The sequence below is a fragment of the Amblyomma americanum genome, chromosome 1, assembly GCF_052857255.1.
Source record: "Amblyomma americanum isolate KBUSLIRL-KWMA chromosome 1, ASM5285725v1, whole genome shotgun sequence".
Lineage (NCBI taxonomy): Eukaryota > Metazoa > Arthropoda > Arachnida > Ixodida > Ixodidae > Amblyomma > Amblyomma americanum.
The window spans coordinates 484,033,932-484,058,357 of NC_135497.1; the positions used below are offsets into that span (position 1 = coordinate 484,033,932).

At 45.4% G+C, this 24,426-nt stretch overlaps 1 protein-coding gene across 2 annotated transcripts in view; it reads left to right on the top strand.

Moving 5' to 3' along the window:
- LOC144116076 (DNA (cytosine-5)-methyltransferase 3B-like) overlaps nt 1-24,426 on the top strand; it is a 297,915-nt gene that overhangs the window by 134,454 nt on the left and 139,035 nt on the right. The gene's annotated exons all lie outside the window — the stretch shown is intronic.

Here is a 24,426-nt window from a genome sequence, read left to right on the forward strand (position 1 = left end):
TTGTGAAGCCTTCACCTTCAGGGCACCCTGAAATCCTCTGAAGCATGTTTTGCCAGCCATTCAACCAGGCCCATATATAACACTACCTTCAGTAAAATTGTTAATACTAACATTTTAGAGAGACATGAAGGGGAAAGGAAATTGACAAGATGAGTTTGTGCCAAGGTGAAGTATTTGCACTAACATATTTTCTCCAGATGTGAATAAATTCACCCAGAAACAAGCGTTAAGTGGCAGTTACTTCCACTTGCAGTTTACAATAACTGGCAGGGAGCGGTCCTCCAACAAGCCGAATTCTTGATTAAAAGTTGATTTCGGGATTTCGGCCATGCATTTTTGATGGCATCATCTGTTAAATCAGCGCAATTATGTTAGTTTGTAGATGATGTGTTGGGCATAGCTTACGATTGTTAGCGTGCTGTTGGAAAGCCACACACCAATGTTTTCACTGTTCGCTGATGCAGCCTCACCGGTGACACTTTAGATGCCATTCCATAACTGACTGACTGAAAAACTTTGTGTTCAAAATATGTACAGGGAGCGAGTGGAGCAGCCCTTAAAGGGCTGTTCCTTACAAATGCTAGGAGGGCTGCTAATTACAGGAGCTCGTTGGCTGTAGCTGCTGCTCAGGTGTGCCTGACCAGTGCCATTTGGCTCGCCAGGTCAGAGCAGCTGAGCAGGGCCACCTTCCAGTCTTTCCGGGTAGGGTTGGGGATGGGGGAAGGTGTGGGGTTGATTGGCATGCCCACATCATGTGGTAAATGTCCGAAGACTTTTCTCTACAGTGCAGGCACTCCCCTGTGCACGCAGGGTCGAAATGTTTGATGACTGCCAGGCACAGCAGTGTATTAGTATAAAGGTGAAGGAGTAAGCATTCCTCTGCCTTCGTGAGGCCCTTGCAGGGCTTAGGAAAGGCTGCATGGCCGATTTGGTAATATTGAATGATTTCCTTGAAGGTAAAAGCCAGATTGGGATCGGAGTCCGCATCAGGGGGAGGCGAGGGCGATGCCCGGAGAGTGAGCGCGCAGGCAGCGGCGTCGGCCGCTTTGTTGCCCTTGAGACCCTTGAGCGCGGGAGTCCATACTACTTTGCGGGACACGGGAGCCCCGAGATAATTGCTATGCTGAAGTATTCGGTATGCCAAATAGGGAATAAAACCCCTTTCGATGTTCCTGCAGGCCCCTCGCGAGTTGGCAATGAGGGCCCGCGAGTCCTGACCGGCGGCAGCGAGCGCGATTGCCACCCCTTCTGCATGAGTAATGTCTTGTGCTTTGAACGTAAGGCTGTTCACTGCGGTGTTTTGGTGGATGACTGCGGCTGTGTACTAACCTTCATGTTGTGAGACGGTGGCATCCGCATAAAATACTCCGTGTTTCTTTCCATAGTAGCGTGCCAAGGCTTCCGCCCGTGCGTGGCGCCGGCCACTATGGTCGTTTCGTGTCATGTTGGCCAAAAGAGGGCATACGTGCAATGCATATCTCCAGATTTCGGGGATGTGCAAGCGCTCTTCCATCAGTGTTGGATGGTGGATGTGATGTTGGGCAAGCAGGCTGCGACCTGACGGCATCATTGAGATTCTTGTGTAGTGGTTTGTCAAGTCTGCTTCTCAGAGCTCCACGAAGGTGTTGACCACCTTCAGGGCCAGGAAGCGCTGGTTGGACGTGGTGACCGGTAGGTCGAGAGCGCGCTTTTAAATCTTACGGAGAACCACCTCAGGGGCTTTCTTGTCACATTTGCAAAGGTGGAGGTAAAGAGTCTAGCACAAGACTTGACTGGTTACAAATGCGTGCGCCAGCTGCAAGGAATCTGCACCATAACTCCCCATGGTTATTGGAAACTCAGCGGATAATGCGGCCCACCTGGTTCCCCACCTTGCACAATTTGACCTGTGTTGTGTCGACACGGTGGTGTTCATTGATAAAGAGACCCAGTGCTCTGATCACAGCGTGTTCTGGTATGGGTCCGCTCCCTGGGGACAGTTTGATTTTGGTAGTGCACTTCGGCGAGGGTTGAATGTGCAGAAATTTCTATTTGGCCGGGGAGCATTGAAGGCAACAGCAGCGTGCGTAAGCATCCACAATCTCTGCCGCTTGCCGCAGGTTGGCATCAATGCCTCCTACCGATATGTGCTTAGCCCAGTTGCTGATGTCATCGGCATATAGCGTGTGCTGTATGCCTTCGACACTTTCCAGCTGGGCCGGAAGTTTCATCATTGCCAGTTTGAATAGTAGGGGTGAGAGAACCATGACCTGTGGAGTACCTCTCAAACCTGATTGTAGGGGCCGTGCTCTTCGTCTTGTATCCCGATATACCAGTGGAGAGAAATTGCAAAATGCACTGAAACGTGTTGTGTCCACAGTTGGTTTGGGAGAGGTGCGTCAAAATTATGTCGTGTGTTACATTGTCGAAAGCCCCCTTCAAATCGAGGAAGAGTACTACCTTGTCATTATAAGGGGTATTCGACGGGATTCAGAATTTCACGATCTATTTAAAGCAGGACATCCTGCACAGACCGGAGCGAGCGGTACCCGAACATGGTGTCTGCGAATACATTTTGGTTTTCCAAAAACTCGGACAGCCTGTCTTGCTTTCCCGCACAAGACATGAGGAAGATAGGGCAGAGGTTGTCCGTGTTTATGGTTTTGCCATCTTTAGGAATGAAGGTGACCAGGGCAGCCTTCCATTTGATTGAGAGGGGTGCCTCATCTAGCCAGATTGAGTATATGTATACGAGGAGTGCCTTGTAGGCCAGGTCAGGAAGGTTGGCAAGTAGTTTCACTGTTATTTTGTCTCTTCCTGGCGCCATTCCTCATTTCATTTTACTCAAGGCCACCTTCAGGTCGTGGAGCCAGAACGGATGATCCAGTTCCACCTTTTCGGAACCTGCATACGAGTACGCTGGCCCTCGGGGGTTCTGTTGGGTGCGGAGGTATTGATCGCATAGTTTGCATGCTAATTTTGAGGTATTTCCGCTGAAGCTATGGATAGCCCGTTGGAAATCTTTTTTATGTCTCAGCAATGGTTTTAGTCGGATCGATCAAGGCACGAAAGAGACACCAAGTGCTCCGGCTAGACATATGTCTAGCAGCCTTGTTGCACAGGTCCACCCAATTCAAGTCGGCGAGCTGGGCCGCTTACTCAGCCGCTTGCTGGGTGAGCTTGGCGATGTGAATTTTGAGTCTGATTATATTTTTGGTGGTGGCCATCTGTGGACGAGGCTATGCCATGCCTCCCAGAGGTGCAGGAGGTGGTTGTCCACCTCCGGTGTGGCCTCTGATAGTTGAACTTGAGTTTCTACCGAACGAAGGTGTGTATCCAATTCTTGTGACCATGCATGGTAGCCTTGCTCGTGAATAGAGGCCGAATTAGTGTTGGTTTGCCGTAACTTTGTCATGGGATCTTGCCAGTGGTTTGGTTCTGATGCTGATATTGAGTATGCAGTGGTCACTGCCGAGGGTTTTCTCGGTGTTGGCCCATTCTGTGTGTCTTATGTTGTTGGTGAAGGTAAGGTCCTGACACGTGTCCCGAGTCAGAGTGTCAGTGTGAACGGTCAGGCCCAGTGTATAGCAAAAAAAGCAGTAAAGCAGTATACTATACATAAAAGGAGTATACTATACAAAAAAAGTAGTATACTATAAAAACTATATAAAACATAAAATTTAATTTTTAAACTAAAGCAGTACACTCTATATAAAAGCAGTATAGGAAGGGAGCCACTCTTTTTCGGGCTGAAATTCAGAAAGTCTGGGAGGAAAGCGAAACGTTTCACATTGGAAAGTATCAGCAGTCTAGTAAGGGCGATGTTGCAAGAGTGTGGGTTAATGAACCACTTAAACAGAACACCTTCAACGTCCACGTATGTCACTTTCTGAATGTGCTTTCTAGTCATTGGGTTGCAATTTGCTCTTGTTCTTGGAATCTGGACCTTGCCTTTGGTGATTGTCAAAATGTTTGTTTGACAGGCTGTGTTCTTTCACTGTCTTCTAGGTTTTCTCACTTTGGGAAAGTTAATTGAGAATAGCTTTCTGGAATTGGAATTTGCATATGAAAAGGGTCAGCGGTGAGGAGATGTTTCATTTCATGACCCTTTTGTAGTTTATAAAAGCCTTGTTTTCAGTGAAAGCCGCCTTTTTGTCACTCTAGCATGGTAATCTGTCGATACAGGCCAACTTCAATTTGTCCTCAAGGTCTCTTAAGTGGCAGTTCAAACAATTTCTTGTTTTATGCTTCAAATGTAACCAAATTTGACACACATATATAACTTTTATGCTGATTTCAGAATTGCATTTTGTTTCAGGCTAGCTGTTTTAGTTGAGTAATTTCAATTACTGCCCTCAATAAGTTACACCTCGGGCATTAAATAATTATGAAGAATATGCAGTTTTTTATGTCGGCATGTTCATAAAGCCCTGTCTTGTGCAATAAAACTATTACTTCTTTTTTTAGATTCCCAGTAGTCATAGAAGTAAAAGCTGAATTCCAGCTTGCACATTTACGTACATCAAAAAGTTTCTTACAAATTGAAAAGCTTTAATGTACTCCTTAATGTCTCAAAAAATAATTCTATCATTTGTTGCAGAATGCCAAAAAGGATGAATGATTTGTTGCGAAATGCCAAAAGGATGGATAATTGCAATTGCAGAAGTGAAAGCTGAGAAAATCAAATTTAATTTCTATTCTCTCATTGGCCTTGTTTATTGCCTGGTATTCAGAATAATCAGGTAATCAGAATAATGCAGCACTGCAACCAAATAGTGCTCTGACCTCCCTTCTTCATGGTGATACTAAGATGGTGGTGCTCTGTCATCAGAAACTTGCAGAATCTGCGATGCATTGGGACAAACTTAGGAGCACAAATCATTCACATTTTCGAGGACCACACATCAGAGAAACGTCATTTTCTAAATCTGCACTTGATATTTTGCTACATAATTTTTCATCGCAACGTAGGTGAAGCCATAGGGTTGGCACACTCACTCATGAGTGCATTCATATCGCCTCACTCACACTCACGTGCATGAGTGTGAGGGAGTGGCGAGCGTGAGTGAACATGAGTGTGAGTGCGAGTGAGTGGATGTGAGTGTGACTGGACGTGAATGTAAGAGTGAGTGGATGAGAGTTGGGATGGTCATGAGTGTGAGTGAGTGGATGTGAGCGTGAGTGGAGATGAGTGTGGGTGCGAGTGAGTAGATGTCGTGAATGGTCATGAGTGTCAGTGAGTAGATGTGAGTGGTGAGTAGACGTGAGTGATGAGTGGGTTGGAGTTGGTGTGAGCGCATATGAGTGAATGCGAGTGGCTGTGAGTAGACGTGAGCAGCGAGTGGACGTGACAGCGAAGTTTGTCACATGTGTTTCGCGACGATGGTATCCACTTAGTTACTTTCATGTTGCTCAAAGGTGAAGGAAGCAAATATTCACTGCCGAGGGTGCTCGAGGCAGCTTAAGGCATTATGCCGGTGTCTTTGAATAGCCGAAGCAGAGGATTCGTTCTCGTGGGAAAGACAGTGTTTAGTAGCTGTTCGCTTTACAAGTTCACCGTTGGCATGCATTCAGGCCATTCACGGGAACAATGAACCGTTAAGAGTTGTCAGATGCTTTGATTAAATTTTTATTTGCCACTGCTAGAAAGGTATGTGTCTCTTGAGATGCCACTTACATGGCTCGAGCTCATATATGCTGAGTTCTGACGCTCTGCTGAAATATTGATTGTCGGCTTCTTGGCAATAACTAGCGTAAGGTGGGATCTCAAGTATTTCAATGGTTGGTTAAGTTTTTCTGTGCCTGGGCATGTGCATTGTGGAACTGTGCTGTGGCTGTAAATTTTTTATTAGACCATACTCACAAGAAGAATCCGACCCACTTGGCCCGGCTCTTGAACTGCACAAGGTCGGCTCAAGCCCGGAAACGACGTGAAGACCAAGCGCACTTTTCGGTAAAGCCAGAGGTTCTTGTTTCTATCATGTACTTGAAGGAGCCCTGCATCGCGAATTAAGCCTTTGGATTTTATTTTTTTCTATGCACAGCATCAGACATGGTGATGCCTTGACTCGAAGGAGAATGCAGAAATGGTAATATTTAATGTTTTCATCTGCTCTAGAAATGAGCATTTCATGCAGATGGTGACGAAACGTATCGGAAATCTTCGGCAATGGATATGAGGTAGACTAACCAAATTGGCCGCACCCTTTTTGATTGGTTGGATGTACAGTTCAGACTTAAATATGTCTCTGAGTATTGTCACTGTTTCGCTCGAGAAAAACTACAAAAGAAAAGCAGCTTAAGTTAATGAAAGCTAATAAGAATCAAGCTAGGGGCGACAGTTTTCGTTTCGCCTAAAAGTATCATGCAAGCAAGTGCTGCTATTAAAACCGCCGATACAGAGAAGGCATTGAAGAAAAAAAAACAGCCTACGGACATCATAGCCAAAACTGTGATGAGAAGAGAACAGGAGACTGAGGGTGGAGGGCGGTGTGTGTGCAGTGTGTGTGTTTGTGGGTGGTGGGAGAGGCAAGGAGTTTTTCATAAAATAGATCGAAGGGGGTGTCGGCATTTCTGACACTGGACTGTGCTCGTGTAACAAGAAAGAGTTGAGGTTTATGTCTCCCAAGATCTCCCCAAAGACGAAAAGTTTTTCTAAGGTTGCGAAAAGGCTCCTGTCAGCATCATGCACGCAGAACTTGTACGCCGCCAGCAATTTGGGATCCTGAAGACTGCCCTCACAACAACTGCATACAAGCTTCAGGTGCAAGTGTGCAAGACGTGGCTCTGATTTGTGGGGCCCAATGTTCGGGTGTGGGCGGGTGAAATAGGCTTGTGGAGTGCAATCTTTTTATCTTTATGTTTTCAATACTGTTAGTGGAATAACTTCAATTGCACGCTTCGATTTCATTAATTATACCTGCATTTGATATCTGAACAGCATGAGGAGTCCTTTGAATCAGATACTACGATTTTTTCTCAGAACTTCTTTATAGGGCTATTTCCCAGTAACTTACCACCATTTCACAAAGGTATGCACTGTAAAATGGCTCACAAGTTAGCTGCATATGCATTCTTCCACCAATAACGTTTCATCGATCACTGACGCGGCAGACTACGGGACAATATTTAGGCTGTGTTAACACCCCCTATTCCCACTAAGATGCACCTGTGGTCTCCCCACACACCAGCCTAAAACGAAAACACCGTGATGGTTTCTAAACCCTCCTTCACACAGGGATTACATGCAGTGCAGTTAATTTACTGCACAGCAGGTATGTCCACCGATCTCTAACTCACACCTGCTCTGGCTAGACAAAGCCATCCCTGTCCTGTTCTTAACTATGCCCTAAGTAAGCCCAGGAGGCTGATGTAGAGAGACTGATAATGGCTACTCCCCTTTGGATTCCTTTTCCGCAGGGTACATCTTTACTTAGTGCCCATTCCAGCCATTTCTCTTCTGGTGACGACCTCACGGGATCTTTTCAAAAGCACTGTTTCTGACGCCAGAAAATGTATCCATAGTTGCCACTTGCCTCCAATGTGTTCATGCACTCACAGACATGTCACTGTCAAGGTAAACCCAATATTGGTACTTAAACACCGTCCATGAGCTGTCAAGCAAAACCATTATTGTTACTTAGACACCAACCATTGAAAAATGTATCTAAGCATTTTGGCCGAAGCTAAAGAGGCACTCGTCGTTGCAGCAACATGTGCGGGAGCATACGTGCGTGAAAGTCATATGGGCCATGGAAGATGCGTTGTAAGGTACCACTTCCTTAGAGCATCGAAAGTGAGAAAATTGGGTAGAGCTCAACAGAGCACCGCGCGGCTCACCACCACTTCGGTGCGACCAAGGCTGTGCCAGGGAAGCCTCGAGCGCAGTCGCCCGCGCCAGTAACTCTACCATCTTCTCTGTTGTCAGCAAACAAAGAAGCAGTGAGTGAACATTGATGTGAATGAGTGGACATCAGTGTGAGTGAATGGTTCTGACTCGTGAGTGTGAGTGGATGTGAGTGTGAGTTAGTGGTTTTGAGTGCGAGTGAGTGGTCATGAGTGAGTGAGTGGTTGTGAGTGTGAGTGGCCAGAAGTGCAAACGTGAGTGAGTGCTTGTGAGTGCGAGTGGTCATGAGTGCGAGTGGCCATGAGTGCGAGTGTGATTGAGTGGTTGCGAGTGAGTGGCCATGAGTGTGACTGAGTGGATGTGAGTGCGATTGAGCCACCACTCATGGTGCCGAGATATGGGTGAAGGCCCTAGGATTGCAGAAAAAAGGTTATTTAAGAAATCTCAAACTATGACTACATTGCTATTGTATATTCCGCGTCCCCCCTTGAGGCCCTCCCGCTAGGGTTTGACTAGAAAGGCACTCTAACTTGCGCCACTACATGCACTGCATCCAGAGGAACCCTGTGGACCCCAACTGCAAATATTGTGGAGGATACCTCGGTACTAACATTCATAGCTTCTGAGACTTCCCGCACATTCATACCACCCTCCCTGTTGCTGTGTCAAACACCTGCTTCAAATGGTCTATTTTTTGGTGGACTGGCTCACTTCACTGCCTTAGCTTCTCCGCGCAGCTGTTTCTAGCATGTTGCAGCTGTCCTGGCTTCATAACAAGGAGTTGATGCCTCATTAATAACATTTTCTGCCTATGTGTTTGTCCTTTGCCATCCTTTTCTAGTGTATTATTTCTCTGCATTCATTTCCCCTGTGACTAGTCTTGCTTGCTAGCCTGTTGAGTCATTGGTTAGCCCTTTGTTACATGTGTTGCCTATAATCAGTGGTCTCTGTATAGTCCAGTCTAAAATTTAGGCACTTCACTCAGGATCACAGCCTGAGAAATCACAGATATCCACTGGATGGACGACGTAGATCCTTTTCGGATGTTCCGGACATCTGCAGTCAGCCGATGGACGTCTGTCGGCTGTCAGATAGGAGTCCAAAGGTAGATGTTTGTCTCGCAGTCGGACGACTATATTATTTGAGTACGTCTGTTGCCAGATCTTTCTAGGATATTTGCTTATCATTATTTATTTATGCCTCACAGGCCCTAAAGAACATTGATTGAGGGAAGCATAAAGGAAAAGGAATATACAGAAATGATAAACAATAATAACAGTACAATGGACACAGTACAAGGCAATAAATCCGAACACAGATGATTTAAAATGGAGCAAAAATAACATCTGAACAAAACAATAGAAAATACAAAAAAACTGCGAAACACAACTATGCGAAGCAGTAGTAGTCAGGCGCAAATAAAAACATGTACATCAGAGAACAATATAAAAGCAACTGAAACTAGAAAAGCTTTTGAAACAATACTAAAGGAATATATGCATACATACGGCTGTTTTAAACTCTATAAGATCAGGACAGAAGATTATGTTGTCAGGAAGAGCCTGATGATGCATGCATGCTTTTTTCACTTCTATGATTGAGGCAGCATAATGGAAAACAATTTAATGTATAGCAATCATATTTTATTGTCATTGATCTACATAAGCAGAGGACTGTGTGGATTCTTAAAATATCTGAAATCTGACTTCATGTGTATCACGCTTCGAATGGGCATCCATAATCTTCCCATCCACAGGATATCTGAAAAGACAAGGCAAACATCACTCTTGTGAAACTCGTGCAAAAATGCACTAGCTTAAGTAACTAATGTTCTGTAACCAATTAACAGAAGTGTTTACCAAGCACTCCTATTACATAAGTTTTACACCAAAATTTATAGCTTTTAAATGAATTGAGAAATAGTATATTGGTATTAAAATTTAAGTAACTAGAATATCTTTCAGATCATTCATGTTTCTTACTGTTACTGCCATCGCTAGAGAATGAGGCTGTTTTATCAGATAACACTTAGGGAGGCTGAATGGCACTTCATGTACTGTATGTAGACTTTCAAATCCGGTGTGACAGGAGTACAAATGCATTTTTGCATTCAAGGCTCTGAGCACAGTCAGTAGCAACAATGCTATCTTCATGTCCCTGTGCAAAAAGAGATTACATAGGAAAGAGTGAAATAGCAGTCATTTTTTCAACATGACATGAAACATGACATGAAAAGTAGCAGATGATTGAGGTATCAAACTGTGAAACTGATTATGATGACAAGATTTTGAGCAAAAGGGGCATTTAAATTGGATTATCTAAAGTAATGGCAGAAAGTGAACTGGCAGAGAATATCACACATTTTGTGCCAGTTCACTTTTTACCATTGCTTTAGGTAATCTGATTTAGGTGCACTTTTTGCTCAAAATTTTGTTATCATAATCACAGAATAGCACACATTTTGTGCCACAAGAATGTGATGTGATGCAACATAAGAGTACACTTAATGGTTTTTTTTTTTGCATTAAACTGCAAAGGTCTCTTTCAAAGGTAAGTGCCTTTTTCTGCTAATAGAGAGGGAAGAATCAACCAAAATCAGTTTCTACAAAAAGGAATTTGTGCAATGACAGTTCTCACCTTTCCACAGCATAATTGACAATGTATATATGCTTTAATTTGATGGTTTTATATTTAAAACCACCAATTCACCACCATAAGGCACTGACCTGCTCAGCACTCCTCAGAAAGCCTCAAAACTTGTGTTGCGAACCACTTCAAAACATGCGTGCACCATATGTTCTGCCTTTTGCGCATTTGCCCGCTTTATTGGAACTATGAACCTGACGACTTAATAATTCACATGTGAAAATACTGTCCCCAAATTGCAGGGGAGTGTGAATTAGTATCGCGAGTTGAGGGCTCCTGCAGCTGTGTGTAGGCTGCCGAAAGCATGAGAACAGCACACTTGCGGAAGTCATTGCCTTGTGCTTTCAACCCCTACTCTCCTGTGAATGAATGCTATATGATCCTGTTGCAATGCCTAAAAGTTATTTTCAAGCAGTGTACTACTCACCTTCTTAGGCAATCAAATATTGTATTCACACAAAGCCTTTTTCATCCAAAGTCTGTGCAGTACGACATTCCAGCATTCCAGAAGAGCTTCAGGCACCTCCTGCATCTTTTGAATAGCTCAAGTGATGCACCACTTTTGTTCGCAGACCAAACAAAACCGCACTTTTTTAATAGCAAAGATCTAAAGCAGCACCATGCTACACAACAAATTCACAATGGCGCTGCACTGGCTGCATTGTTGACTTTTGGATCATTTTCTTTCTTTCTCTATGGTTGGTATGGACTCACCGCAAACTGACATTCATGATGATGATGATGACAGCAGTATTTCGTGGGAGTTTTGAAATCACGAAAGCTTTCAATGGCAAGTTTCACGAACAAAGTGGACATGATGTCGCACAATTCCTATAATTTGTAGAGGTTTTCTAAACATAGATTTATTAACTGAGCTGCTATAAAATTATGCAACACCTGCTTCCACCCTTAAATTATTTAGGCTCATTGGCGACCCTTGCACTATACAGAAAGGATTGTGGAATCACTCCAATTACAGATGTCTTCACATCAAACCCTGTAGCTGATGCAAATAATTTCATGGAAGCAGATATGCAGTTTGAATGAATGCGATTTCGAGCCAACTTGCTCATAAAGTTTACGAAATGTATTTATTGGATAATTTTTTCTGGATTAAAAAAGTACTTCACAATATACACACACGAAAGGCGCGAATTTTTTGTGCAAAAAAAAGTCCATCCTCATGTCCTCGGAAAATACTCAGCCGTACATACCTCGGACGTATGCTTCGTCTCTCATATAGATATAAAAAATTTGACAATGTTTGACGATGAAAAATTTGACGATGAACGTACGGATATGGATATCTGAAAGAGGATTCTCTTTGTACGTCTGACAGACGTCCAATTTCGGCACAGGACATTTGGATCTTGCTCAGGCGTCTGACGGATATCTGTGGTTGCATGGGAGACTGCAAAGCTTTGTGTTTTTGCAGTTGTGTTCTTTATCTATCACTGGCAATGTATGACTGCATTTCTTGGTTTATTTGGTTTATGCCTGGAAACACTACTGGGTTGTTTGGCAGCTTCACGACCACGTGCTGGAGAACCAGCAATATTTGGGATTGTTGATGATGATTAGAGGTGTGTAAATGTCAAATTTTTGGATGCGAATGATAAAAATTGGTTATGACATAATATTGAATATCTGAAAATTTGGGGTATCACTACACCTAGTTCAAACTAAAGACAAATGCTTTTCCATAAAAACAGCTTTGAAAGACTCTGCGCCAACTGCACCAAACCAGATAAGCTGTGCCATCCTGATAAAAAACTTAAAATTGTGCTATACAGCTCCTGGCGGAGCTGTATATATCCAGAAAATGGCGGCTAAGTAAATATGCTGCACCCTTCGTTTCTGATGACCGCCCTCAATACTTGTAGTTGAAAATAATGTGAGAGTGGATGCATGCATAATTAGCAAGAAATCTTATCTAAAGAGCTGATGAACATTTCTGGAGCATCCACATAGAACTTGCTGCTGTCTACAAAGGTTGTGAACCTATGTCTTTGGCTGAAAAAGGAAATTTGCTGATGAAACATGAAGATAATCCAACTCTTCTGAAACCACTCGCAACGTCTGTGCATTATGCAGTTTCAGCTCTCTGTGTGTCAAAACTATCGAAGTGCAAAGACGATAACGACGAGGTGCAGTGGCTAAAACTGATCAAGGAAGCTTATAGCTATGAATGGCTCATGGCAGGCTACATGTACTGCATCACCAATACGCAGGGTGCATATATCTGTACAACGTGAGGAAAGCCACTCTCAAGGGAGCACCCAGTGGAAGCCTTGAACACATGATTTTCATATGCATTTGCTCGTTTCATTCCTATGAAAGCATCACATTATAATTTGTGTTCCCAATTTACGCACTGGATCACAGTGCAGCAACATCGTTTCTAGCATTTTTCTGCTGGCCGCACAGTGAACTTGCAATGCCAACTTTCTGTAGGCATACATACGCGCACATGTGGCCCTTTAGGGTGGGCATTGAGTGCAGAAACAATTTTTGGATCCGGCCACTCACCCTCATATGTTCCTGGCTCCATTTCTGCCTCATCATTGCACATAAAATGGCCACATCGCTTGCAGATACAAACATGGCTTCGCACGCAGACAATATGGGCAAGTATGTGATGAGCGACAGGAACATTGTTTCGGTGGCACTCCTTGTGATGGTGCCTTGTACTAGCACCAATGATGGCATTCTGTATATTTTTGTTTTGGCGGGCACTAAAGCAAGGTAGGAGGCACTGGCCGAGTAAATGGCAGTTACTGTTGTAAACTCCCCAGGCTGAGAATGATAAACTGATAGCTATGGATCCCAAACAATGACTGACTTTATTGTCTTAGATTTCCCACATGAGGCCTCCTCCCTGTGCTCCATTTCTTGTGCGGGGAGAGAGAAACTGACCGGCTCGCATAGCCGATGGCAGCAGAATTTGCCACCTTTAAGGCTCCAGTTGCTAGCAGTGTGTGGATGGCACGCAGATGAAGGTCGCCACAGTCCATTTGAAAAAATCTCACGGAAATATGGCTGATTGCAAAAATGGCTATGAGGCCCGATCTGCCTGTCCACTCTAGGCCAAGAGCCATGCAGTTCGGCAGGTTTGGCTGCAAGCTTTTTCAGCTGGGGGGATAAGGAAGGACAATAAACATTTATGACACATTAGTGTTGATCGACTCCATATCCACCCTGCAAGAGGCAGACCTAGTTAACTTAAGTAGCTTCGCAGTGAGCTCTGAGTTCCTGTGAAACAGTGATGCTTGGCTCTTGTAAAAGATCTTTACCTATTTTCTCTTGCGTATGTGTAACAGCCATTGTTCTTGCTTTGTGTGTGAAATATTTTTGATGCTCACATATGTTCGCGATGAATATCATGGCCACACAGCGCGTTCCCGCACATGGGCTTCTGGCACCTGCATCTTCGTTGCAATCAAGCACTGTGTTGATCTCATTCTTGCTCGGCCAGTGTTTGTTATAAACAGGCACAGCTACATGCAGTTGCTGCGTTTGCACTTGGCCATTCTTTTCAGCTGTGCAACATGGTGACCTCGGTGCTCTGCCACTTGTTTAAACGATGGAGCTCTATACAATGTTCGTGGTGAGTACAGGCTTTGTGAGCCGCTCCGCCGCACTCAACTGAGCCGCTACCGCTGCGACTAACAAACGTGAGCATTGAACCCTACTCCTAATTATTCATCTTCGTGACAACTGTTGACGGGCATCCCCCAAAACCTGGAAAATGGCACCAACCATGTTGGTATTGTTTTCAAACGTGCAGCTGCACCCCCCCTGTCCAGCCACGTTTCGTCAGGCCAGCCCGTTCCCCAAGAGCGGTTAGCTATATACCGTTTCGTGCGTCAGCGCCGCTGCGACTAGCTGTGTCCGCACTGACTGTACGTTATGCTTAATTGCTCCCAGTCAAGCGTGAGCATCCGAACCCGTCTCGCTCGGCAGTGTTAGCCCTTCAAAAAAAAAGCTCTGCCGACCTAGCGATGGGGATTAGCGAGGAGAAACCGCTGCTTCATGGCACCGGGGAAGCACCAAAAGATGGCTTAGAAGGGTCAGGGTTCGGGCTAGTGGGTAATCAGCATGAGGATTCATAGCGCACAGAATACACAGGACACAACACAAGCGCTTACTTCCACTGGATGGTCTTATTTGGTGCTGACAGCCTTATAAAGGTCAGGAATTGCGCAGGTACAAACTAACAATGATTATCTTGTCAAGGTCATGATGTGTCAAGGAAAGACGAAAACCAAAACAATAAAACATTAAAAAATATAAAAAATAAAAAATAAAAAACAACAAAAACCTACCAAACAGTGCACAAGTTTCACACTTTCGCCCTCTGCCTTGCACCTAAGAAAGCTAAGTCTTTCATTGATAAAAACACCGAAGGATCACTGATACAATTTCCCAGTCCCTCTTTTTCCATCTCTGCCGCTTCAATTATTTCCCTCGTTTTTTGCACGCCTAACTTCAAGGAGTGTTCAGTATTAGGAAAAAATAGCAATCAAAAAACGAGGGAAATAATTGAAGCGGCAGAGATGGAAAAAGAGGGACTGGGAAATTGTATCAGTGATCCTTCGGTGTTTTTATCAATGAAAGACTTAGCTTTCTTAGGTGCAAGGCAGAGGGCGAAAGTGTGAAACTCGTGCACTGTTTGGTAGGTTTTTGATGTTTTTTATTTTCATATTTTTTTGTTTTTATTGTTTTGGTTTTTGTCTTTCCTTGACGCATCATGACCTTGACAAGATAATCATTGTTAGTTGTTTGTACCTGCGCAATACCTGACCTTTATAAGGCTGTCAGCGCCAAATAAAGACCATTCAGTGGAAGTAAGCGCTTGTGTTGTGTCCTGTGTATTCTGTGCGCTATGAATCCTCATACCAAAAGATGGATGGTTCCTACAAAGCCGTGGGCATTCGCAGGTCCCTGACACGCCCTTTCCAAGATTCCATCGGGGCCCACATGGCTCCTGTACCTGTAGAATTACAACAAACAAGGGATTGTGTTTGCCCACACCACCACCCTGCAAACACGTGTACCAGTACCACATTTGACATGAACACATAGGACACACACCGAACTCTGCTAATTTGGTTGTATACGTGCAGACAACCAACAATCACACAACAGTGCATGCTTAGATAGTTTTAGGAAATAGGCCGAGCTAGTGAGTGGCAGTGGCAACGTTCTGGCACTAACAGCCCCCGGGGTCATGCACAAACCAGGTAGCAAAAGGGCTCAAAACCTTGTCCCATGGCTCCCCCGCGAGTGTTATCCCCACCGCCAGTGATGGCATCACATATTTTTGACCTGCGATGAAGTCCCAGTTGCACCTACCGTAACTAAACACCTACGGTCTTGCTTCTCCTATCATCGCACCTTACTGCTGTCTTAACACAGTTGTGTGCATTAGTGCAAATGCTACAAGATTACATGTCTGTCTTTTCACCACTTCCTGTCTGCTCACCTTCCTTTTGCGCCGGACTGAGATAGTTCGGTTCTTGCGCCGCAAGACTTTTTTGGAAAAAGTGGTTGACGTTGAGCCATCGCTCCATTCATGAACAGCCTCGTTTACTTGCATAAAGGCTGTCTCCACGCCATTGTCCGGCAGATGTAAGCTCAGTCTGCTGCCCTTCACTTCAACAGTGTGGCACTTGTCGAGTGCTCTGTTCTGTTCTCGGGTGGCTGCTTCCACGTTCTTTAGGACCATGCTTTCATTGGTTCCTACCTCCTTCTCATAGCTGACCCCCTGACCATTCTCTGCTTCTTCACATCTTTCCAGTTCAATGGGTTCTGCTTCAACTACCATATGCCTGCGTGCCACCAGAGAGCTGAGGTATCTCGCTTGTCGAGTCAGCAACAACAGCTGAGTCCTCAGTGATGACCCACCCGAGAACCTTGACGCTGTCGGGCGTGTTACCGAGTGCCTCTGCTTCAGACTCGCTGTGTCTGTAACGGCATTGCCATTCATTTCCACTGCCGTTTACGTTGACTGAGCCCTCTGTTTGGCCCCGTGTGAAAGCCATCTTCACACCTCCCAATTTGCTCAGGGATTTCTGATTTTGCTTCGTCATGCCCTTCAGAACGCAATTGCTGATACTGTCTGCAGCCCACCGGCGGCATCTGAGGAACGAAGTTGACCTCACCAGCTACAGGTCTTCCACCCTTGCTTTCTTCACCCTCCACGGTGAACGCCGAGGGTGCCTGTGTCAACTCGATGCACTCGATCGTCAAGTTACTTACGCTATCTCTACATTCTGCAGGACTGCAGCTCCCCATTACGCAGGTGCTGCCGTAATTTGGCCTGTCAGTCGTTGCCTTTATGTCAGGTCTTTCTGCACCCCCCCAATCTACTCCACTGCTTTGCCTCATCTAGCTTCCAATCCACCTCTTCTAATTGGCGGTCCAATTCTAACGATGTCATGCCAAAGCCTGGAGCCTTTCCGGCATTTAGCATTTGCAGTATAGCTTCCAGCTCTCTCAATCGTGCTTACTTTGCTTCCAAAGTTGACCCCATTTTCGTCAATGTCTTCTCGTGCTATTTCCCATTCCCTCTGCCACCCCAAGCTGACTGCATCGAACTCTAAATTGAGTTCGCAGTTCCTTCGCTACCTATGTCCTCAGACACATGAACAGGGCAAAAGGCAAGACCGGAAAGAGTCACTCTTTCTGTGCTGAACACCGCAGTCTCTCGCTGGGCGCTGCACATCCCTCCTGTACCATGGGCGCTTGCGATCAGCTGTCAATAGTCGTCCGGCATCCTTGACAGTCACCGCTTTTCTTGTAGGGCTGCCGCCTCATGTTGTGGGTGCACTATCGTGGTCCGTGCTGCCACCTCTCTGCATGTCCTTTCGAACGCTGCTGGTCCCTCCTGCACCTGGCTTTCTCGAACTGCCGATGGCTGGCTGTTCCAACCCCATCACCCCTTCTTTGTCTTCAGTCTTCCTGTGCTGTCTTTCGATAACGACAGGATCCTTGCCAACTGTGCCAGTAAAGCTGTATGTCTCTCAGTTCTTTATCTTCTACCAGGGGTGCCTACGGCCAGAGACGGTTGGTTGATTTCACCGACTGAAGGCTTTCTTCACACCCAGGGTGCTCTGTCAGACGGTCTTGCGATGGATGCAGGGATTAAAATGCAGGGATTAAGGGAGCTTGACTTTATGTACAAAAATTTACGTTACGTACAAATTGGTGTACAAGATAAAATTTAAGTGGCAAAAAGGTTTAAACAAAGAAAAGGTGGAACTGGCTAACAATAGGGGAGGCCCGTACTCCGCATAGCCGAAAATACATTACATCTGACCGTTGCCCACGACAACTTTCCAGGCTCTGGGGCCCAGTTTTTAAGACCTCAGAGCCTAGCCCACATTTTGTTGCACCACCCAGTCAAAACATACTTGACATGGTTGGTTTAAAAACTGCGTGGTACGCATTCTAGTTTCTGCAACGTTCAAAACCCTCCAAAAAATATACGACATGAAAAGAACATCAAACTTGCTTTAAGAAAATGGCATTGCTAGAATGGGCCCTCAAAAAGATTGACCCACTAGGTTTACATGCCTTGCCCCATTCTTCCACATTTTTACTCAAACTCTCTCCCTTGGAAAGTAAAAAGAGCAGCACGAAAATACATCAAAAACAATCCCACGTGTCGCAGCCTTCCTGAAAACTCGTGACCCTGGCGGCTCCGAGCTATAGGGCAATTATCGGTCTCAACGGAGCCACTACCGCCACGAGTAAAAAACGGGAGCGTTGAACCCTACTCCTAACTACTTGTCTTCTTGACAACTGTTGACAGGCGTCCCCCAAAATCTGGAAAGTGACAAACCATGTCGGTGTTGCCTTCGAACATACGACCGCACCCCCCTGTCCAGCTGTGTTTCTTCAAGCCAGCCCATTCCCCGAGAGCTGTTGGCTCTATACCGTCTTTGGGCGTCTGCACTGCGGCTCAGCAGGCACCGCAACTCAGCCGCGGTGCCTGCCACCCACATCCACGCTGACCGTACGTTACGCTTCATTGGTCCCAGTCAAGTGCGAGTGGCAGAATCCGTCTTGTCCGGCGGTGTTAACCCTTAAAAAAAACTGCCAATCTACTGACAGGGATTAGCGAGAAACGACCGCTTCATGGTGCTGGGTCAAGCAACAAAGGACAGATGGTTCCCAGAAAGCCGTGGGCATCCACAGATCCGTTACAGCAGTGTATGAACTGTTCAACTAAACATTATGCGACATATTTTGCAAAAGCAGCTTCTTTTTAATTGCACTGCGTGAAACTTTAAATTGAAGACCTCTCATGTGAAACTGCTAGTACAGTAAAAGCTTGCTAATTCGAACTTACGGTTATTTAGAACTGAAGGCTGGGTCCCAGCACAGCCCTGTGTATTTCAATGGGGGAAAACTCTCTATAATTGGAACAAATCGGCAACTGCAACCGTTAATTCGAGCTAGAAGCCCCTGTCTGACACCGCTCCTCATAAACAAAAGTCAGCCCATAGTGAGCACAACGAGCTGAAAATTTGCTAGCGATGTAAAACAATGAAAAAGACAAAAGCCGAGCTCATGGGGCTGGCAGAGCCCATGCTTCGGTGCATGCCATCGCAGGTTTTCACTGCCGGAGCACTTGCCTGCACCACTGATGCTTCGGTGCAAGCTGTTCCAGGTTTTTGTTGTGTCAAGGTTGCCGGGTCATGATCACATGGTGTACACAATGCAGTTTAACTGTTCGGCTGCCGCAGTCATGGACTTTGTTGGTGCCGCGAGCTACGTCGCTACATGGACCAAACATGGACAGCAGTGTGGAGATGGGGCCCTTGTGTGACGCCGATATAACTGAGGCTGCAACTGTCAGCAGATGCCACAGGGCTCACGTGCAGTGAGCACAACCGACAGTGATGAGTCTGATGGTGGTGACGAACCTATGCCACCGCCAAGTGCATGTGAAGTAGTATTGGCACTTGATGTTGCAGCACGTTACTTCTCTGCCTGTGAGAACTCGGATGTTTTGGTGGAGCTCTTGGGCAAGCTGCAGATGATGCTGATGGAGTCTTGAAGAAATGCAAGCAAATACAAATCTGGTTACTTTTAATTTTTACAACCCTTCCTCGTAAATAAACATGTTTTGGAGCGTAAATAGCATCATATATTCCAGCACTAAAAACTCACTGCTCACGTGAATGCATTCCAGTACTTGTTTCTGGCACATACAGTTGAATCCCGCTACAACGAAATCGACGGGACGCGCGAGAAATTTGGTTGTTGCGAAATTTTGCTGTCGAGAAATTAACCGAAAATGCAAGGCAATAACTTCAGCAAAACATAGTTTTATTGCTAGAAATCTGTGAGGTTAGCCTGCTTACATTTCACTGCCAGCAGCGGCGTCACGCGACTCTCGCACTCTGTTAACAGCGACATCGCAACCTCGTCATCGTGTGTGCCAAAGAATTTTCTAATAACGTTGAAGGCATACAGTACCTGGCATGAGGCTGCCGGGCAGGCAAATCTTGAGTGGAGTCGTCTTCATGATCGGACGGCTGTTCCGGCTCGCGAACAATTTTGATGATGTCTTCATCGCTTCGTTCCTCGTGGACAATCACGTCCACGTCAGCGTCGAGGAAATCATCCAGCACTATGTCAGCAGGGACGTTTGCAGCTTCCTGGAGCGATTTCCAAGCAACGTCAATCCCCGGAGTCGATGACGATGGCACACTTTCCACGGCTGCAGTCGTGCTGGTCGCCTTGCTGTCGACAAACCCGGTGTGCTTGAAGCAGTTGCGGATCACGCTGCACCGTGTTGCTCTCCATGCTGCAGCCGTCATTTCTAAAGCTATGAAAAGATCGACTTTCGTCTCCCTACCAGTGTCAGTGTTCAGGAGAAGCCGCTGGATCAACCTCTCCCGGTAGGAAGACTTCATGCTCCGGATGATGCTTTGGTCCAGGGTTTGAATGATTGAGGTACAGTTCGGCGGGAATATCTTCAGCTCCACACTTAACAGCTTGACATCGTCAATGCGTTGTGCTGAACAATTGTCCAAGAGCAAACGAACCTTTCGATTTTGTCTGCTCATGTCGCGGTCAAGTGCCACCACCCAGTCAGCAAAAATGGCACGGGTCATCCACGACCGGCTGTTTGCCACGTACTTGACAGGTAGGCTCCTGTTCCCCTTGAAGCAGCGCGGTTTTGCACTTTTGCCAGTAACTAACAGGGGCGTTTGTCGGACCCATCCACATTTGTGCACAGCAGCACAGTCACTCGTTTCTTGCTATGTTTGCCTCCGTGGCAATGCTGCCCTTTAAAATCAAGCATCTTCTCTTGCATCATCTCATAGAAGAGGCCCGTCTCGTCTGCATTATAAATATCAGACGGAGCGTAACTGCTCATTATGTCAGTCATGTTGTCCGCCGCCCATGCTGATGCGCTGTCAACGTCCGTAGATGCCGATTTACCGCACAAAACCTTGCCGACGATGTTATGTCTTTCTTCAAAGCGATTCAGCCATCCTATGCTTGCCTTAAAGTCGTTCAGCCCTAGCAAACAAGCATAATTTAGGGCCTTCTGCTGTACAATTTTGGCACTCAGGGACATGTTTGTTGCTCGCGTGTCGACGAACCAAGCATAGACAGCCTTGTCGAGCTCTTCCTACATTGGTTGCGTCACTTTCTTGTGATGCGCTGAAGTGCCCGATGAAATTGCCTTCTTAATGCTGTCATTATTCTTCAAAATCGTCGATAGCGAACTTGGCGCGATGCCAAAATCTGCGGCAATAATTGCCTTCTTCCTGCTTTCCTCTTCGGCGATAATTTTATCCTTTTCTTCTAGCGAAATAAACTTTCACTTTTTCGTTGGCGGCGACATGGCAGAGGCGATCGACAAGATCAGACGGCAGCGAGAGATCGACGATCAACACACACCGACACACACGAGAAAATGGCGGCAAGGGCTGCGGAGAAGGCGGGGAGGGGAGGCTGGCGACTGGATTTGGATTTGTCTTTGGCCCTCGTACGGCCGGTGGCATTCGCACGGCGCCAACAAGTCCCCTCGCTGCTTCCCTATGACAAATAAACGACTCCCAACCAAATTTTGTAATAAAGAATACATGAAAATGTAATAAACATACATTCCATGCATTATTTAGCTGCTCCAAGCCACTGCTTTAGCAGGGAATAATCTCATACAGCACCCAACTTTTGAAGGCGGGCCACTGACCGGTGAAGGCTGGCGAAAAATTCGTAGAAGCAAATGCATGCCCACAAAGTAATTCGTTTTCGAGGGAATTTTAATACATTAACTCCTATAGGGATTTCGCGGGAAATGAAAAATACTTTGTTGTGGTGAAAATTTCGTTGCAGCGGAATTCGTTGTGCCGGGATTCAACTGTAACTTGCTGATTAGTTTATTTCCGTTGCCATTAAGACTGCATGAATTTAATTCTCAGAACCGCCCGCCACAAGCATGTAGTAGCGCCTAGCTCACGATAACGAGTCTAGATGTGACTGCTTCGTGTTATGTCTGGACGGTGGAGTGCAATGATCACTCATTCTAGTGCCCATTCGATATTTCGAACTTCGCTTAATTTGATCAATTTTGCAGCCCCTGTGAGTTCGAATTACTGAGCTTTTACTGTAATATCAATCCTAATGGTGCAGCACATCTTTACATCACACTCGAACTTTCTAGCATTGTTTTCCAACCTTTGGAAACTAAAAGCTACATGCTCCAGAAGGCTTCTAAAGCAGGGTTTTATTGTTCCACAGTGCTCCAGGTTTGGAATTTTAGTGCTCCAGACTCCTCCTAATTTGGTAATTCAATGCTAATTTGCTTCAGTGCTACAGAGTGCTACAAAGTGTCTAACCCTATGGACAAAGTAGAACTGGCAGAGATATCAAAGTTTATAAATAAGCGCAAGGTAGCCGACATGAGGTTTAATATGGAGAAAATCAAGCGTGCTTCAAAGAACAGAGGTAGCCTAAATGCCATGGAGAGGAAACTATGCACAGGCGAAAACCAGATGTGTTCAATTAGAGACAAAGAGGGCAATGTCTTTAGAAATATGGATAAGATAGTTCAAGTAGCCGAAGAGTTTTACACAAATCTATGCAGTAGCCAATGTAATCAGAACGTTAACGAAGGAGCGAACAGCAATTCGTCATCCAATCAGTATCGAAAGAGGAAGAAAGCCTTATAACCAATGCAAAGGGGAAAAGAAGCAGGTGAGGATCAGGTAATGCCAGATCTTTTGAAGGATGGTGGGGAGATTGTGCTAGAAAAACTAGCCACCCTGTATACGCAATGCCTTATCACCTCGAGCATACTAGAAGCTTGGAAGAATGCTAACATTATCTTAATTTATAAGCAGATGTCAGGGACTTGAAAAATTACAGACCGATCAGCTTGCTGTCTGTTGCCTACAAGGTGTTTACTAAGGTAATCGCAAATAGAATCACCTTAGGCTTCAAAGCTGTCACCGCAAAAACCGCAGCAGCATACGCTGGCCTCAACTTCACCTGTTCCGCTATCCTGCACAAGCTGTGTCTGTTATTGTGGTGCTCTAACACAAGAGGATCGCTGCCAGTCAGGCTAACAGCTAGCTGTCGACTGCATTGTGGCACGATGCAATGACTAAGGCCCCTAGTTTTCTGTGATTTCATGAAAAATTGCGGATTTGAGTTTTTTTATAGAATTAAGTGTTAGCAGTCACATTCTCATTTTCTATGCCACTGCTGTATGGACATCAGTAGAAATAGCAGTATGATGAAAAAATTACTATTTTAAATAATACGAATATAATGTGAAATGGAAATATGAGTACTCGGGAGAGTTTTAAAATAAATAATATTACAGTTATATTGCATTCTCAAACTATTCACACCAACCATAGGCCAGGGTTCCTCCAAAGGAATGTAGACTGCATGCTGAGGTACAGAAGCAGCAGATACATTGACGATATATAAAAGGCAATGTTTCCGATGTTTGCACCACAATAGAGCAAACAAAAGTCTCCAATGCTTTAATGCACGCAGTCTGCCATGCAGCAGCAGCCACCATCACCTCCGTTCCTCCACTACTCAATGTTTTGTGCTGTCCAGTCCTGCGTCCATTTGCCTTTTTTGCTTTCCCTACTCCACTCAGCTCTTTCGGTGCCTTCTCTTTCACAACGACCCGCATTGACTTCTTTTCATATTTGTAGCCACCTTCTCCTCACTTGCACACTTTGTGCATTGTCCCAAGGTCGTGAAAAAGCTGGCTGCCCCTGGCAGCTTTCAAAGCCCAGTGCCAAAGTTGTTTTAATTACCTTTAAAATGTTGGAAAAGAAAGTGACACTGTCTTTGTACTTTGGTTCAGAATGTAGTGTGAGGTGCATTTTGAAGCTTTATTTGATGTCCCTCATAGAATTTTTTGCCGTGGTGCTCTTTGGCCCGATGCCCTTGTGCCATAAAAAATCATTATAATCATCACCATCGGGCTCCATCTGCCATGGTGGCTCAATGGTTAGGGCACTCAGCTACTGAGCGAGAGTGCGCGGGTTCGAACCTGACCATGTCAGCCACGTTTTGATGGAGGGGAAAGGTGGGAGTGAGCTGCCAGTTTGTTTAAGGAAAGGAACGATGCAGTGTCTCGCTTCATGGAGGGCACCTCAGCCTCAAAAGCGCTATGCATTATGGCTGTGGCTATATTTTTCAAGTATTAGCCGAACATGACAGAAGTAGAGGTGGGTTTTTAAGTTAGTTGGGAGATGACTGAAATTCCTCCTCAACAAACCCAAAACTTATGCCGCCCTATTTCCAGTATAATCCGCGTGCCTGTATCATTGTAAATCAGATATAAAAAAAACTCAAATATTCAAATTCCTTACTTGTGCCTAAGGTAATGTCACGAATTCTATACCTATACGGATGGCAAGAGTGTTTTCTTGTGAAGGTGACGTGAGCAGCTTTGTTTA